This window comes from Miniopterus schreibersii (assembly GCF_964146895.1).
Source record: "Miniopterus schreibersii genome assembly, chromosome: 13".
In the NCBI taxonomy this organism is placed as follows: Eukaryota; Metazoa; Chordata; class Mammalia; order Chiroptera; family Miniopteridae; genus Miniopterus; species Miniopterus schreibersii.
Window position 1 is genome coordinate 42275438 of NC_138113.1, and position 15399 is coordinate 42290836.

Genomic DNA, 15399 nt, shown 5'->3' on the forward strand with positions numbered 1-15399 from the left:
CCAGTTAGAGGGCCAGTACTCAGAGGGTCTGGGAGGCAGTTCAGCCAGAACTAAAGCAGGCCTGAGGGCCTGATTGTTACCACCTGATGCCCTCCCGATTTGCCCAGGGCGTGTCAGGGAAAGCTCAAGTAGGGGGTCTAAGGCAGATCAGAGTGAAATAGATTCTGCAGAGAGACAGATGAGAGGTGACATAAGCTGGAAATAGATTAATTACAGGTAGTCACTGTGCAGTGACATTTAGAACTCTGGTCTTCTAGATCATCCAGATCTTCCTGATCTAGACACTTGTTATTTACAGTGCGGTCTTGGGCTTGGCAGCATCTATACCACCTGGGAGTTTGTTAGCAATGCAGAACCTCAGGCCCTGCTCAGACCTGCAGAATCAGAAACTCTGGGGGTGGGGCTCAGAAATCTGTTTTAACACACCCTCCAATGATTCTGATGCTCAAGTTTGAGCACTTCTTAAACAGAGCATGGGGTGTACAGAAATGTAGGGCCATTTCTCCAACTTTGTGATTCTTAACCAGTTGCTGTTGCTGAATAAAAGGGAAAAAACACAGATGGGGAATGAATGAGCTGTTGAACTAAAATTAGTGCATTATTTATTTTCATTTAACAAATGTTTATTGGGTCAGGCATTATTTTAGCATTTTGGAAACAACTGTGAACAAAACAAATAAAAACTCTTGCCCATATAGAGCTTACATAAAACACTGACAGTACCAAGTGTTGACAGAAATGCAGAACAATGGAAATCTCATACACTGCTTGTGGGAATGCAAAATGATACAGCCACTTTGGAAGATAGTTTAGTGGTTTCTGATAAGGTTTAAATGTACTTTTATCATATGACCCAGCAATTACACTCCTAAGTATTAAACCAAGAAAAATAAACATTTTACTGAAAGACCTGTATGTAAATGTTTATAGCAGCTTTATTCATAATATCTCAAAACTGGAGACAATCCAGTGTCTCTCAACTGGTAAATGAATGCACAAGCTTTGGCACATCCACACAATGGCACATCCTCAGCAGTAAAAAGCAGTGAACTATCAATACATGCAACAATATGGATGAATCTCAGAAGCATTATGTTGAGTGAAAGAAACTAGAAACTAAAGGCTACATACTGCACGTTCCCTTTATTTATATGACATTTTTGGAAAGGCAAAACTGAAGGGATATAAATAGATGGGTTGTTGCCAGGATCTGGGAGTAGGTGGGAGGACTGACTGCAAAGGAGCCTGGATGACTTTTTGGGGTGGGCTGTTCTATATAATCGTGGTGGTCCTTGCACAATTGTACACATTTGTCAAAATTGTTAATAATCCTTTTCTTGGGCTCCAAGCCCCTTCTTTGTAATTTTTTCCCTCTGACTCCAAAGCCTCTCCCACCTCATAGGCTCACCTCTTCTTGGACTTTTGGGACCTTGCCGTTGTTTTCATGGTAATATTGAGAGTTGTTTAAATTGATTGCTTACTTCCTCAGTGTTACACCCTTATTATCGTCCACATTCTACAGATAACGAAATGGGTTTCTTTTCCTAGATCACCCAGTGAGTAAGTGGATGTCTTCCAGGCCTGTAGCTCCCAGTTCCCCTGGGCCAAATGGCTTTCACCTCCTTTGCCATCCAAGAATCTCATTCTAAAGATTCCTTTTGTAACCACCTCTCAAAGTGAGGAGGAAAATGGGGCAGTGGGGTGAAAGGGACTGGCAACAGGGCACAGAGGTAACCAGGAGAGAGTGACTTGGGGGGTGAGGATTTTGAGCTCCCTGCAGTTTCTGCCTCAGGGCATTTGGTAGGTGACAGTGGGGGTAGAGTGGGGGAAGGTACGCATCTACAGGAGAAAAAGCTGCTAGGAGCAGTAGACAGTTTGATTGCTGTTGTCAAGAGACGACCTCAGGAAGTGGTCAACTGTGTTGTGGCAACAACGATGAGTCATTGGTAGGAAAACCTCACTACATGGGAAGAGCAGAGCCTAGAGCTGGAAGACCAGGATCCCAGTCTTGATTCTGTTGATTAGACCTTGAGCAAGTCCTGGGCCCTCATTCAGCAAACACCTAGCCCAAATAAGACAACATATGCCAAAGTGTTTTGTAAAATACTACACAAAAACAAGATATTATTCCAAAAATTAGGAAACTTTCATTAAGAGGGCAATCCTTGTACATGAGAGAATGTCTTCCTGAGGTAAGGGGGTTGCTGCTTTACACTTGAACATTATAAGCAGGCACTTGAGAGATCTATTTGCAAGCTCTGCTCCAAAGTAAGTTGCAGGCAACTCACTCAATTCGTTTTTACCAGGCACATCTGCATGTCAGTGGCAGTTATCTCTAGGTAGAAGAATTAGAGTTGATTCTTATTTTATTTTTATAGGGTTCTGCATTAAAAATTACAAAGTCATGGACATGTGACATAGTGGGGAAGGTTTGAGGGACCACAAGAGGTTAGTTGTGGCTGGAAGGTGGGGAATGTGGGGAAGTGGTAGGTGGAGCAGGAGCTCCATCACAGCAATAATGGAGTGTTGTTTATGGAGTCCTTTTATTGAAGGCTGTTAAATCACTCAGCTCTGGGTTTAAAGCCTGGGCTCTCAAAGTATATTGCCCAGACCAGCAGCATTGACCTCACCTGGGAACTTGTTAGAAATGCAAAATTTCAGGCCCCAACCCAGATATATTGCATTAGAAAATCTGGGGGTAGGGCTCAGCTCTAGTTTAATAAGCCTGCCAGGTGATTTTGATGCATGCTGAAGCCTGAAAACCACTGGTTTAAAGTGTTCTCAAGTTGGGACAATGCTCTCTACCCCTAGTGAGCTTGCAAAACAGAGCCAGGGCCCTCAATTATCTACTGGCCCACCCTCTGGCATGGGGCACCCTAGGTTGGCTCTCCACACCCTAGAGAAGCCCTCTTCTCTGTCATAAGGACAGTGAAGTGAGGACTCACCTCTGAATGATTAGCTGGAATTTTATTTACAGGCAGAGAAGCGGCTGTGAGGGACAGACTTCACAGTGCTTGCTCAAATCTAGTCTGTTCTCTCTTTGGGTTAAAAAGGTCTGAAAATAACCCAAAAGAGGTCCTCAGAAGGCATAGGGCCATCTAGTTCTGCTATTACAGTGTGTTCCCTGCTGGTTCTCCAGACTCGGTGGCTGTCCCTGCTTTTTCCCATTATCTAAGGACAGAGCCTCCCACCTGGCCTCCCACAGAACAAGGAGGCCAAGGGTGCATTGAATTGCTGTGAGTTCCTCAGGGACAGATCTGACACCTCTGACTCTCCTATCCCTTACCTGGATGCCATATCCACTTCACTTGCACTTACTCTACAGCAAACTACCTGGAATTACAGTCATCTCTGTATGTCTTGCCTTCCTTACAGATTAAAGTGCTCAGCATTTAAACTCAATAAATGATAGTTATGTTGTTATTATTGTTTTGTGCTAAGCAGGGGAGAAGAGGTAAAGGGCATCCTAGGTAGAGGGAACAGGAACATACCTCTTCTTTGATCAAGTTCACTGCCCACAGGATCCAGTCCAAACTACTTTCCTTTGTATTCATCACTCCCCCTGTTTCACCACGTCCTGGTCTTCTTCCTGATACAAACTCTTCCCCTCCAGCAAGTTTCTCTTTCAGGCTAGCATTTCCCCCCCCCCCCCAAAAAAGGTTTAAAGCAGTGGAACTCTTTGTTCAAAAGAATCTTAGGAGAAGTCCAATATATCAAATAGATACAAGCAGCCATCAAGTTTGCCTGGCTTAAGAGCCCTGTTGAAAGTGATGGGGATATGAGAAAGTCGTCAATGCTGATGGCCATGTAGGATTCAGATTGGAAAGGGAGAGGGTGGAAGCTGGGAGTAGGGTTAGAAAGAGATGGGGGGAGTATGTGGACTATGGAGAGACAGCAGAGATGAGGGAGCGGGCGGATTTGTAGGATTTTGGATGGAGAAGCAACAAGGAAGAGCCCAACCTCAGTCAGGAGGAAGGAAGGAGAGCTCTTGGTGGTAGTGGTGGGGTGAGGTTCTTGGCTGCCAGGGGAGGGGAACTTGAAAACAACTGGTCCAGTGGTGTGGCCACTGTCAGAGATGGTCATTACTGCCTGGGTCCTAAACTTTGTTCAATGCTGGGTCTTTTTGGAAGAACTTCCTAAAGAAGCTTTCGAACTTAGTCTTACAAAAATTGTAATACTATATACACTTGTTCATACAGCGTGACAATATGAAGTAAAAGAACTTCATCTGGCTATCAGGGAATTTTGTTTGGAAGATCCAACACAGTTCTTAACATTGCTAACACTACTCTTGAGTCCTGTGCTAAAATTACCTATATAGGTGTCTGACTGTCAAGAATTGTGAAGAGTTTGAGATTTTACTCTACCTGCAAACTAATAACCTTGTCTCATGGATGCTGGCAGATGACACAAGACTTCTGCCAGAGGAAAAGAACAGCTTATTACAGCAATAGCAGTAGCTAGAGTGTCTACATTTTTGCATTGGTTTTTCAAACCTCAGTTTCCACAGGGTGACACGAGAGAGCCAGGTAATGCATACACAGGTAGTTGGTTACATTATAAGAGAAGAATCCCAAGTTTACTGTCTTTTCTAATGGACAGTAAGTCTACCAGAACTTTGACCTGAAGGGATTCACTATCTTTATTATACAAACAGTAAACAAATTTGGAGGAATGCACTCTCTCTATCTTCCAAGGCTGGGTCTACTAATAGACCCAGCTATACTAATATTCTTGAAAAGATAGTCTAGAATAAAGGCACAGTGGTGTTTGCCTCCAAGATATGCAGACATGCCTGAGAACTGTGGAGAATTGCCTCTTAACATGACACAGCTCTGATCATGATGACAATTTCCTTCACCCCCTCTTTTCTCCATTGGATCCATCATGCACAGGTGACTTTTCCAGTTGACAGAAAAGGTCAGACCTTCTATTACACTGACATTCTTTTCAGTGTCTCAAAGATCTGACTGCTAGCTATCTGAAGTTCTAAAGGGAAGTTCGACTTGTCTGTACATGGTGAGTTTAACGATTCATCACTGATCAGGTCTTCAAGCTACTTTGATTTATTTTGCTTCTGTATGAGGAATGTTCAGAAACTCTCTTAAAATTTTTTCTCAAGCCTGGCTGGGCATGGCTCAGGGGTTGAGCATCGATCTAGGACCCAGGAGATCGTGGTTTGATTCCCTATCAGGGCGCATGACTGGGTAGCAGGCTCAATCCCCATTTGGGGGCTTGCAGGAGGCAGCTGATCAATGACTCTCTCATCATTGATGTTTCTGTTTCTTGCTCTCCCTCTCTCTCCCTTTCACGCTCTGAAATCAATAAAGATATATTTAAAAAGAATTTTTCCCCTCAAGTTTGAGAGAAATAAAATGCATATAGAGCTCTGCAGATAGGAGTTGTAAAATAGAGCAGCTGACACCCCAATGAAAGATTTTATGAGACAGTTACAGAGACTAAGCTTCTACATCTTGAAGGTCTTTTTAAGTCACCAGCCTTGTTACTTCACAATCTCATCAGACTAGAGATTCACACTCTGGTACCTTTGATGAGGATGAGTTGTAGCAACAGCCCCAAAGATGGGACCAGGTAAAGTCAATGCTCTAAAGGGGGGTGGGTGTATCTTCAGCCTTTTCTGAGGCCAGAAGGTTCAACCGGAGGCTGTATCCTGTTGCGGTGGCCTAGGCCTGTACATCAAGTGAAACGTACCTTGGTTTCCATTACAGTGACAGGCTGAACTTGGGATCAGTATCCACACCAAAGGCAACCAGATAAAGATTGGACATCATTAAGCTCAACCCACTGAGAGGTGGCTTGGAGAAAAACTCAGCTCAGTACAAGGGAGCCCTATTGGATGGGACAGACAAGTTAACCAAATCCTCTCTATTGAAGAGTGCAGGTGTCACATCCACAGGGAGATGTTGGCATACCTTAGTAAGCAAAGCTGTTGGCATTTCAGTTCTCCTTGAAACCAGGATATGTTGCAACCCAGACAAACTGAAGAGTTAAGAAGAATAAACAGATCCTGCATGCCTTCACATTTCTCGTATTGCAACCATCATGACATCTTCGAGTGTAAGATTATTATGCCCTGAAACAATTAAAGGGCTTTTGAATCAGCATGTGACTAGGCCCAGAATCAGAGGTAGAGAATAAATTGAGGATTCGCACATGCAACAGAGCTGAGAGCCTGGGAGACAAGGCATTCATTCTGCTCCAACCCAGGACACCACAAACACCAAGTTGGTCAAACATCTGCTGGAAAGGAGAGAAGTTAGTAGCTTCACTATCTGTTCTGTTAAAGATGAAGGTGAGGACTTGGTCCCAGCTGCTCTGGAAACAATTTATGTGGATTGGTCCACATATGTGGGAGACTGAAAAATTTCCAGCACATTTGAAAATAAAGCTTCCTTGTCAACATTCCCCCCACCCCCAACTTGGGGATCTCATAATTTCCCAGGGCTTTAAATGCAACCTTACGCCGACAACTCCCATGTTTTATCTCCAGTCAGATCTCTGATATGAACAAAAACTCATAGAACCAGCTGTCTACTTGTCATCTCCACTTAAATTATCACAAGCATTTCAGTTTAGAGTGTTGAAAATGTAACTCTGGGTCTAACCACTGAATCTGATCTCCCCATATTCCCCTGCCTCAATAAATGGTACTACTCATTGGCTTAAGCCAGAAACCTGGAGTCATCCTTCACCTCTCACAGCCAATCTACTAGCGATTATTGTCAGTTCAATCTGCAAACATGTCTTGATTCCATCAATTTTTTTCTCTTTCTGCAGCCACCATCATTTGCCAAGTCACCTTCATCTTTTGCCTGGTTGACTCATTGGCTTCCCAACTGGTTACCACTTCTTATTCTGCTCTCTTCGAATCCATGTTCCAGACAGCAACCAGAGAGTCTTAAATATATGTATACATTGAATCATGTCACTCACCTGCTTAGTGCCCTTGAATCTTCCCATTGAATTTAGAATAAAAATCTCACCTTCCTCTCATGGCCTTGCACATTCTCCACGAATCTGAGCCTCATCTCACACCCATCCCCCTTCCTCTATGCTGTCTCTATTTTGTATTTCTAGCAGTGGTTTCTCTTGGCCAAAATGTTTCCTATTCTGGTGCCTTTGAACATGCCTTTCCCTCTCCTGGAAGTCCTTGTGGCCCCACTCTGCCTGGCTGGCATCTGGACATGCCATGCCTGTTGTGTGCAACGTCTGTGCCTAGAGCTGTGCATTGAGGAAGTCCTTGTTCCTAACCACACAATCTAAACTGGGCTGCCAGGCCCAGCTGGACGTGGCTCAGTGGTTGAGCATTGACCTAGGATCCAGGAGATGGAGGTGGGGTTCAATTCCAGGTCATGGCACATGCCCAGGTTGCGGGGTCGATCCCCAGCAGGGGGTGTGCAGGAGGCAGCCGATCAATGACTCTCATCATTGATGTTTTTATCTTTCTCGCTTCCTCTCTCTGAAATCAATAAAGATATATTTAAAAAAATAAAATAAAATAGGCTGCCAGTTTTTCACTTTCAGGGCACATTGTTTTTCCCTCATAGCATGTAACATAATTTGTATTATATATTTATTTGGGTTTATACTTTTTAACTGTCTATCTCCTCCCTAAACCATAAGCTCCATGGAGGTAGGGTCATATCTGTCACATTAACCACTGCCTCTCTGGCCTTGATACAGTGCTTGGCATAATGGGTAGTCAGTGAATTCTCATTGAATGAATGAACGAACGAATGAATGAATGAATGTGTAAAGGGCAAGGGGGACAGGGTCATACTGGGTCGGGTAAGGAAGAATTAAACAGCAGCATGGCATCAATACTGAGAAAACTAGAAGCTTGACATGCTGGGTGTTTCTCTGAGAGTCCCATCTGTCAAAGCTCTTAGAACTGTGTGCTGAGCATTCTCTAAGTGGGGATAAATATGAACACACTGTCATTAGCCTGAGTGTGAACTTAACCTGCGCAGGACTAGTTGAAGGCCTTTATCTCAATATGATCAGCAGATGCAAAATAGCCACGCTAAATACCTCAGCCAAGCTAAAACTCTGCCTTTCTCTCTTCTCTTATTTTCCTACAACACCCTGCTATCCTTTGCTCTTTCAAGCTGATGTGTCCTGTTTCTGTTACTTATTTATATTTTTGGGTGCTCCATTCTCCATGCCAGAAGGCTGCTGTTTATTTTTGGTCCCTGTGTTCCAGAGGGATCTCAGGCATTCTGGCCCTTGACTTGGGGCGTGACTGTGGAATCGACAACTCCTGTGCTCATGTCTTTTCCCCTGGTCTTGCTGACTGTCTTGGCTAGAGAACCCCAACTGCCTGCCTGCCCCCCACCCTCAACCTGCACTGGCTCTCACCGATCAGTATGTCATCTTTGAGACCCGATGCCCACTCTCTGAGGCTACATGTAGCTCTCTCTCAGGAGGGAGCCATTTCTCATGCTCCTGTTTGAGAAAGCAGGCATTATTTGGTCACTAAGTGCCTAGAAAAACCAAACCCCAGAATAAAAGCAGACCTTCTCTCTACAGTCTCTTCCTACTTCCTTTTTAAACTTCCCTTTTTCGTTTGTTTGTATATACATTCAATAGAAATTGGCACCACAACTCAGTGGACACCAAAGTTTCTGTTGGAAAAAAACTGGTAGCATTTGATATGTATTATTGTTATTTAAAATTTTATTTCATTTTATAATGATGCACATGCTAAAATATTTAATGGGTATAAAAAGGTAAATGTGAAACATTAGGTCTCCCTCCCACGTCCACACTGTCTCACTTCCCCTCTGTAAGTTTCTTGTGTAACCTTCCTGAGAGCGTCTAGGCACTTACAAACAGGCATATATTTTCACTCTCCTTCGCCTCCCCCACTCTTACAATGTTCTGCATCCTGCTCTTTTCTCTGAATATGTTCTGCATCAATGATCCAAAAGCTTTACAACGCTTTATAGCTGCACAGTATTGCATTATTTGGACAAATCACAATTCCCATTAATGAAATGATATATGTAATTTCACACATATTTAAATATATTTGTGAATACATTCTTAGAAATCAAAGGATATGCTCATTTTTTAATTTGATAAAGATTGTCAATTGCCCACTGGAGGAATTTATGAGAGTACCTGTTTCCATATGTCTTTGTCAGTATAGTTTCTAAAATCTTTTAATGCTGTCCATCTGTGAGCTGAATGATGCATTGCCATTATAATTTTAATTTTTCTTATTATAAGGGATCCTGAACATATTTTTGTATGTTTAGAGTGTTTATATTCTCTTTTCTATGAACTCTTCATAGTCCTGCCCATTTTTTTTTTTTTTCAAATGGGAAATGGTCTTTTTCTTATGATTTGTAAAAGTTGTTTATATTTTAAGGTAGTTTGTTTATGGTGGGTTTATATTGAGGAATTAAAAAAAAATTAATGCAGCTAAATTCATCTTTCTTTGCAGTCATCTGGGTTTTTGTGTTATGCCTAGAGAAACCTTCACTGGAGATTATTACCAAAATTCTCCCATGAGTTTTTCAAATAATTTAACTTTTTCACATATACATTTCTGGCCTTATTTGGAATTTATTTTGTTATAAGCCATAAGATAAGAATCCAAATTAATTTTTCTTCCCAATTAGCCACCCTGATGATGTTCCAACACAATTTATTAGTTAATCTGTCTTTTCCTTTTCTATTTGAAAAACTGCCATTAGCATATACTAAACCCCTATGTGTCTCTGGGTCTGTTTCTCTTTTTACTCTGCCCTCTGGTCTGTCTGTCTAATAAAGTCTAGCTGCATGCTTTAAACTCTTTAACTTCTGTCATTATTTCAAAGGAGTTACAACAAGATTTTAGGCTACTGTTAGGGATGCTTTTGCTATCTGGCAAAATGAACTGAGCCATATGGAGACTGAATCCTTAATCATGGCCCAAATCACTCTTCATTCAGTCCTTTGCCAATCACAACAAAAGAGGTTCTGACACTTGAGCAATGGGCCAGGGAAGTCTAGACACCACATCCTGTTCTCAGTTAAGTATCACAACTGGTTATCCCACGAAGTAGTGAGTTCCTTGGGTTATTTTGGTTTCAAGAAACAGAGAGTCACTGGGGCTGGTTCAAATAACAAGGGGGACATGAATCTCAGCCACCTTGTGAGAAGCCACACAAGACCTTACAGGAAGGACTCATGTTTTTCTTCTTTTTAAATTGCACATGTAAGTTAAAAACATAAGCACACAAAACTCATGCTGTAAGGGTGAATACCTGAGTATTTAAGAACATATCAAGTGTATTAGAGTGCTGGCCTATGACAAGGGCTGGGGAGGGAAAAGGTACAAGCATCAGGGTTGAATGGTTTAAAAAAAAATAAAATGAAAAAAAATAAAGCACAAGTAGATCTTTCACGGGCAGATGAGAGTGTGCTATGCATTGAAGAAGAGCAAACTATTTATATCTGAGGTCCTTTAAACAATTAAAAGTCAAGATGTAAGAGGCCAGGCAGAACCCACAGTTCAATGGACTCCTTGAAGAAGAGAGGAAACTATGACCCAGGTGCCCAAGGGCACACTGAAAGAGAAGTGACCAGATGTCAGTAAAATAAGAAAAGACCTGGGGTGATCCAGCTGGGGGTCATGTGTCTTAAAGGACTCTTACTCAGAGACAGAAGCAGTCTTGACCTGGGAATACCAGTGTCACCTCCCAACCCTCAGGGTGGAGGTTTGTGGGAGGAGAAACCTCTAAAGGAGAGCCAGCATACAGGTAAGGCCCAGGGATGAAGGACACATTCAGTGGAGAAGCTGAGGATGTGGGGAATTTTTTGGGCTCAAAATTGGGGCTCCAGAAGGCACATTGTAGATATTGGGATATAAACAGAGAAGTTGGAAATTAGATGGAGGAGAGCATACTTGGAGCAACATAGGGAGGAAATGTAGGAAGAAACAAAAGACTGGAGGGAAGCTAACATTTGGGGAATTTCATCAGTCAGGATAAAACAGGTTATATTGCTGCAATAAATTACCCAAATCTTTGTGGTTTAAAACTATAAAGGTTATTTCTTGCTTATACTATTTGTCCATTACAGGCTGATAGAGACTCTGCTCCATGTCACCCTCACTTAGGAAGCCAGAGGCTCTGTGTCTGTGTTTCCATGTAGCTAAAGCTCAACATTTTGTTTGCACTTGCTGGAGATTTAATTGACTAAAGCAAGTCACATGATCACATCTAAATTTAAAGGGACTGGCTTATGCAATCATACCATGAACTTAGAGGGAGAACTAGAAATATTTGGTGGCTAGAACTAATGATTACCACAGGCAGTCACTATAACTTTTATGGATGTGAACCATAGGGTGAATTAACCCTACTTTATGTTTTAGAACAGAACTCTGGACAGGGTCATGTCGGCATGGAAACCAGCTGCCATCCACAGGAGGTGGGGAGCTGAGTGCTGATGACACCAAAGTCTGTGTCTGTTCTGTGGGCATGTTTTTAAGATATTTCCAGAGTCCTAGTAACCAGAAATCTACACAGATACACAATTCCTAGGATGGCATGTCAACCCTGCTCTTTGTCATAAAAAGCTGGTCTTTGTATTTAATGGTTTTGTTTTTAGGCCAAAGAGATATTAGATAAATAACTACCTCAGCAAAAAACCCAAAGAACAGGGATATATTGTTTTGTTTTGGATGTTTCAGCTGATACTTTAATCTTGACTCCCTGAACTCCCATGTCTCCTTGAGATACCCACCAATGTTGCCAGTGAGAACAGCCAACCTTGCATTTTCCCCAATGCTAAAATCCTACCAATAGTGAACAAGAGTCCTATGGTCATTTTGAGTGCCAGCCTTCTAGTTCTGCAGAAATATAAATATTAAATCAAGAATATTAGCCTCAATTCAACTAGTTACCTCCTTCTTGGTGTCTTTAATGAAGTTTAAAAATGGCCAAAGCACACATTCCCATGGTTTGGCATGGATGTCGGTGGAACACTGGTTAAATTGGTTTACTTTGAACCAAAGGATATTACAGCCAAGAGGAACAAGAGGAAGTGGAGAGCCTGAAGCACATCAGGAAGTATTTGACCTCTAACACCGCTTATGGGAAGACCGGGATCCGAGACGCCCACCTGGAACTGAGCAACCTGACCATGTGTGGGCGCAAGGGGGACCTGCACTTCCCCGCTTCCCCACCTGCGCCATGCACCTGTTCATTCAGATGGGCGGCGAGAAGAACTTCTCCAGCCTTCACCCTCTCTCCGTGCCATGGGAGGCGGGGCTTTCAAGTTCGAAGAGGACTTCAGAATGATCGTGGGCCTGCAGCCCCATAAACTGGACGAACTGGATTGTCTGATTCAGGGCCTGCTCCACGTTGACTCCGCTGGTTTCAATGGCAAGCCGGAGTGCTACTATTTTGAAAATCCCACAAATTCTGAATTGTGTCAAAAAAAGCCGTACTGCCTTGATAAACCATACCCAAAGCTGCCAGTGAACACGGGCTCAGGTGTCAGCACCCCGGCGGTGTACTCCAAGGACAACTATAAAAGTTACGGGGACCAGTCTTGGAGGTGGGACATTCCTAGGCCTATGTTGCTTGCTGACTGGTTGTGAGACATTGAAGAAGCTCTGGTAATGGCAGCGAAAGGCGACAGCACCAATATTGATAAGCTGGTGAAGGACATTTATGGAGGAGACTACGAACTATTTGGCCTTCAAGGATCTGCCATAGGACCAAGCTTTGGCAACATGATGAGTAAGGAAAAGCGAGAGTCCATCAGCGAGGAAGATCTCGCCCGAGCCACACTGGTCACCATCACCAACAACATCGGTTCCATTGCGTGGCTGAGTGCGTTGAATGAGAATATCGACAGAGGTGTGTTTGTTGGGAATTTTCTCAGAATCAGTATGGTTTCCATGAAGCTGCTAGCATGTCATGGATATTTGGTCTAAAGGACAGCTAAAGCTCTGTTTTTGGAAGATGAGGGTTACTTCGGAGCTGTAGAGGCACTGTTGGAACTGTTCAAAATGACTGATGAGCCGTAGATGGAACAGAGAACAGAGACCTGGGAACCGCAGCTGGAGAAGGTGCATCCACCGTGGGACGGAAGCCAAGCCATTCATGGCACATGCACCTGCTGGATTTGTAAATAATTTAAAATCCTTCTAGCTGATCTTCTACTCTTGGGTTTTGAGCTTATGATTCAAAATGGGGAATACGAGAGTTTTTTCTGTATACTGTATTTTTAAGAAAAAAAATATTGTGCAGCACAGCTAAACCCATCAACTTTAAGCATTAACTTTGAAAAGTTGAATGATGTTTAAGAAGGGCCTGAAAAGTTAGTGCTGTTTATATTTGTTCTGGGGTTTACTGATCAGTGTGGTAATTTTAAATTCATTTGGGAATTACTCTAGGAGATTTTACCTTTTTTATATTTTTCATAGTGTTTCATGATTTGCTGTTGGTTTCAAATGAAACTACAAATCTGGCATGTTTTACTGTGAACACTATTTTGTTTGTTTACCTTTTATTGTCTTGTTTTTTCTGTTTGAATGTCTTATGGAAAAAGAGTCTTTGCCCCTGTTTCTGTCCTCGTGTGACTCACCCTCCCCATCACACCTTCCTTTACTGTATTTCTTTATATTAATCAAGGTGCTGTCTAACTCAATACAAAGTTAAGCATGAGACCTAAAGCTCTCAAAAGTGCCCTCGAAGGGGAAACTCTGAAAGTGTTCATGAATTTAAGGAGTCTGGCCAAAGTTGAAAATTATATGCAATTTTGTCATATCCCTTATGAATATACAGTATCTTGTTGGATTTATTTTGTTAGGTTATATTAAACTGAAATATTCTATGATGAAATGTCCACAAAGTATGAATGGCAGCAAATCCTTGCACAGGACACTGAAATTTATAGGGCATAGTCTCCTGGTAGATTAATTGTTCACATTGGGAGGGTTAGAAGTCGGGGATTGAGGTGTCAGGTGGTAATATTTTTTTTTTTTGTTTTGTACATGTATATACCTAGGAGCTTTGTAACAAGCCATCTTAAATAAGAATAAAGTTTTTTCATTTGGAGAAAAAAAAAGAATGTCAGCCTCACTGGGATCTGGGACTATAGATTCATGTAATCTATTGTGATTAGGCCATCAGTTTTTAAATTCCCCATCTGGATTACTCTGTAGGAGGCAGGTGCTAGACCCCAGCACCTATGAAGCAGTAATGTAGGGGACATTGTTGGCTGCCTACCACATCCCTTCTTCTCCCTAAAAAAACCTGATACTGTTTAGGATCCACTAAATGACTACGGGAAAGCGACCGGCCCTCATATCTAGGGGTGGACCCTGATTAGTCTAAGGCAGGCTGTCTCCATCTTGGCACTCTTGACATTTTGGGCTGGATACTTCTTTGTGCGGAGGTGTCTTGTGCATTATAGGATGTTGGTTCACATCTCTGCCAGTAGCACCCCTGATTCCAGTTGAAACAACCAAAAATGTCTCTAGATATTGCCAAATGTCTCCTGGGAGGCAAAATCACCCCCAGTTGAGAATCACAGTGTAAGCCAACCATGGAAACCCCATTCTGCTTTCTAGATAACTGTATTAGAATGGGTATGTGACAATTTGGTTAATGAGATCAAGGGGAAAGAAGGATGCTGGGGAGTTTTAGGAATTTTTTTTTCTTTTTAAGGAAGAGACTCAAGAGGAGACAGTTCCTTTTTCTTTTCTCTGGATCTTGTAGTTTATGGATGAAATCTAGATAAGTTGAAGCCATCTCACTATCAGCATGAAGATGAAGCCAACTCAGGAGCAAGGCAGGGCCAGAAGATCCTTAGGACAGTAGGGCCAGAGCCCTAACACACCTAGGTTGGAGCTTGGCTCACCACCGGGCAGCTTTTTATTTGAAACAACAAATATCTTTATTGCTGGAGCTGAGTGTTCTGTTCCTTGCACCTGAAACCATCCAAACTGAAGTCATCAGGAGAGAGTAGCAAGAAGAGGCAGGGCCCTCACTCATCCCTGCTAGGACAAATGCCTCTTTATTATAAGTGCTGTGATACATTTCCCATCATTGAAGTATTGAAGAGATAGGAGGTAAGGAAGATTAGTTGGGTTTTTGGCAAGTTCATAAAAATTGAGCTCCTGCTGTGGAAAGAGCAGGGAGGAGGCTGCTATAAAGATAAAGGACTAGATGTTGCTGAGCCAGGAACAGATACAAAGATCAGAGAAGTGCAAGGGCATTAGCTGAAGTTTAGTGGGAGGAAGAGTCAGATTTAGATGCTAAGACTGACAGAGGTTAAGCCCAAAGGCTGAAGTCAAAACACCCAGAGTCACGCTACGGCTAAGATTTTTACCATTGGATGCACATTGCAATCACTGGGGAGTTTTAAAAAGTA

At 42.5% G+C, this 15399-nt stretch overlaps 1 pseudogene across 1 annotated transcript; it reads left to right on the forward strand.

Annotated features, from left to right (window-relative positions):
• The first annotated feature begins 10642 nt into the window (after window positions 1–10642).
• LOC308566256 (pantothenate kinase 1 pseudogene) lies at window positions 10643–13048 on the forward strand (annotated as a pseudogene). The gene is made up of 3 exons: window positions 10643–10769; window positions 11387–11442; window positions 11960–13048. The product of its transcript is annotated as a pantothenate kinase 1 pseudogene (transcript).
• The last annotated feature ends 2351 nt before the right edge of the window (window positions 13049–15399 follow it).